Here is a 2,909-nt window from a genome sequence, read left to right as displayed (position 1 = left end):
TGCTTTATCTTTATCTTGTTTCATCTTTAGAACAACCAAAAAATGGATACATATTTTATATTTTAGGAAACTAAAATTTTTATACATTTATATTTTACATCCTAGGAAACTGGGGTTTTCTTTATACATTTTATGTTTTAGGAAACTGGGTTTCAGAGAGGTTGTGATTTGCTTAATGTCACAGAGATAGTAAGTAATCAAGAAGAACACAAACTCTTGTTATGTCTAAATACAATTTTAAAAGGTGGTTATTATTAGTTTTTATAAATGTTTCTCATTTGTCTACCTTGACAAATGGTGAGGTTGTTAAGAAAGCCAACTGTATCAATGTGTGTACTTGTTTGATTTTCCTTTAATGAATAAGTGGAGAGAGAGAGAGAATAAGAGAGAGAGATTGAGAGAGCGTGCTATTGTAAATAAGGGAAGAGATACTACATACCAGCTCTATATGGAGCCACTCTAAATTATGAGCTCAGAATAAATAAAGAAAACTTAGATTTTGGTAAAATCTTATATTTCATGTTTATTTCAACTCACAGTCAAAACTAGATTTCTCTCAAATAAGAAAGACAACAACTTATAATTTGCCTTAAGTTTTCCTACCTGACAAAATGTCTCTGATCTCTGAGAGATCAAATAGTGAAAAAGACATGATGTTGTAAAATAGTGAAGATTTACAGAGGGTTGAGTTTGGAAGGTTTTCTTCCACTTTCCTGACTCCTGACTTAGTATTGCATGTTCTAAATGATTATTTTTAATCATTCAAATTAATATCTTCTCGGGATGCTTGGGTGGCTCAGTCTGCCTTTGGCTCAGGTCACAATCCCAGGGTCCTGGGATCCAGTCCCTCATCAGGCTCCTTGCTCAGCAGGGAGCCTGCTTCTCCCTCTGCCTGCCACTCCCCCTGCTTGTGCTCTGTCTCTCTGACAAATAAATAAATAAAATCTTTAAAAAAATAAATTAACCTCTTCTGTTTCTTTATCTTTTAAGGATGACATTATTTTTTCAAAGATTTATTTATTTATTTGAGAGACAGAGAGAGAGAGCAGGGGGAAGGGGTAGAGGGAGAGATAGTACTAAGCAGACTCCTCACAGAACATGGAGCCCAATGCAGGGTTCAATCTCATGACCCTGAGATTACAACCTGAGCCAAAATCAAGGGTTGGACGTTCAATTGACTGCACCACCAGGCACTCCATTTAGAGATGACATTATTAAAATTTTTCTACATATTATTATAAAACACTAACCAGGAGTTCAGAAGACTACTTTCTCTGCTTTCTCTAAGCTCCTAAAATGCATAGGCAATCTTTGCCTCACTACTTTGCTTCCTTGATATTATTGTATTGTAAGAGGAAATGGCAATATTTTTGAAGGTATAGACCATGGAAACATTTAGAGGACAATAGTAAATGTTTGGAGAATGTGAAACAAGGATGGTAGATGTGGGATCAGGACACTAATGGAGTGGGGAGTGCATACTTATAAAGACCTGCCTGACTTCCAGGTATGTAATGAATAATTCATGGGAATAAAAGGCAGAGAATAGGGAATATAGTCAATTACATTATAAAACCATTGTATAGTGGTAGATGGCAGCCACACTTGTGGTGAGCATAGCATAACATATAGGGAAGTTGGATCATTATGTTGTATGCCTGAAACAAACGTAACATTGTATATCAACTATATTCAAATTAAAAAAAATAAAATAAAAAGTACCATTACAATCATTTTACTAAGAGGTTTATAGGTAAAAACTAAAAGAAGCAGCTAAATGAATTGAAATTTGTTATATCTGGGCAGAGGGACGAGGCAGAGAGGTGCAAGGGCTTACTATTTTTCATTATTTATGTAGATATGAAGTATATGTAAAACTTTTATTTAAAAAATAAAAATAAATTATAAATTGTATTTTTAAGAAAAGACAGTTGTCCAAGTTATCATTCTGACTTCTGTGTATAAGACCTGCAACTAGTCACATAAAATACATGGGTACTAATCTTTTATTTCATTCTGATTTGGGTTATACATTATAAAACTTGCTTGATAGTCACTAAACTGTCCTATTCTAGCTTAATATTTAGAAAGACAGAGGCTGCGAGTGATGCTCTCTAGGTGCCATATATGCCTAATATGTGCCTAGTAAATTGTACCTTACTTTCCAATTTTGAGATATAGAGTGAGTTGAATGACATAAATATTTTAGGTTCCAGGTGAGTTCTCCTAGAGTAGCAAAAACTTGGAAAGTGGGACCAACAGACATAAATGCCATGACTTGTATGAAGTGTGTTTGTTCCTTAGTGCTAAGTTCCAACAAAGAATACAAGAGAAAGTTAGAATATGAAAAATCATACTACACATGTAAGATGAGTGGTAGGATTAATAACCAAGAGACTGACATTTTATCAAGGGATTTTGAAGATCAGGAAATGTAAAATTCTGATTTAATTTAATAGATATTTTATTCATGTATTGTATGCTGGAGATGAATCCAGTTTCTGGTCACAACACAAGCAAACTTGGTTTCTACTCCTATTGAATATGCATTCCAGTAGAGTAGATAGACAATGAAACATACACGTGATAAGCAAGTCACCCTTGACCAGAGACCCAAGTGGTAGGAAGGAGTTAGCCTAATGAAGACTTGGAGGAAGGGATTTAGCAGCATGCATAAAAAGAAGTTTGTGTTTATTGATGGACAGAAAGGTGATCAGTATGGCTGGGATGGTGAGCAAGGGAGATAGTGGTAGAAGATGAGGTTAGATAGGAAGGTAGGGCCAGATCCTATATAGGTCATGTTAACATATGTGAATTGTTTTCTAATGAAAACACATTACTGATCTATATTGTAAACCTGAATAACTTTATATAATTGTTATGATAGTTGCCTGAGCAAGATTTCACTG

Source organism: Ailuropoda melanoleuca, chromosome X (assembly GCF_002007445.2).
Source record: "Ailuropoda melanoleuca isolate Jingjing chromosome X, ASM200744v2, whole genome shotgun sequence".
Classification (NCBI taxonomy): domain Eukaryota; kingdom Metazoa; phylum Chordata; class Mammalia; order Carnivora; family Ursidae; genus Ailuropoda; species Ailuropoda melanoleuca.
This window is presented reverse-complemented; position numbering follows the sequence as displayed.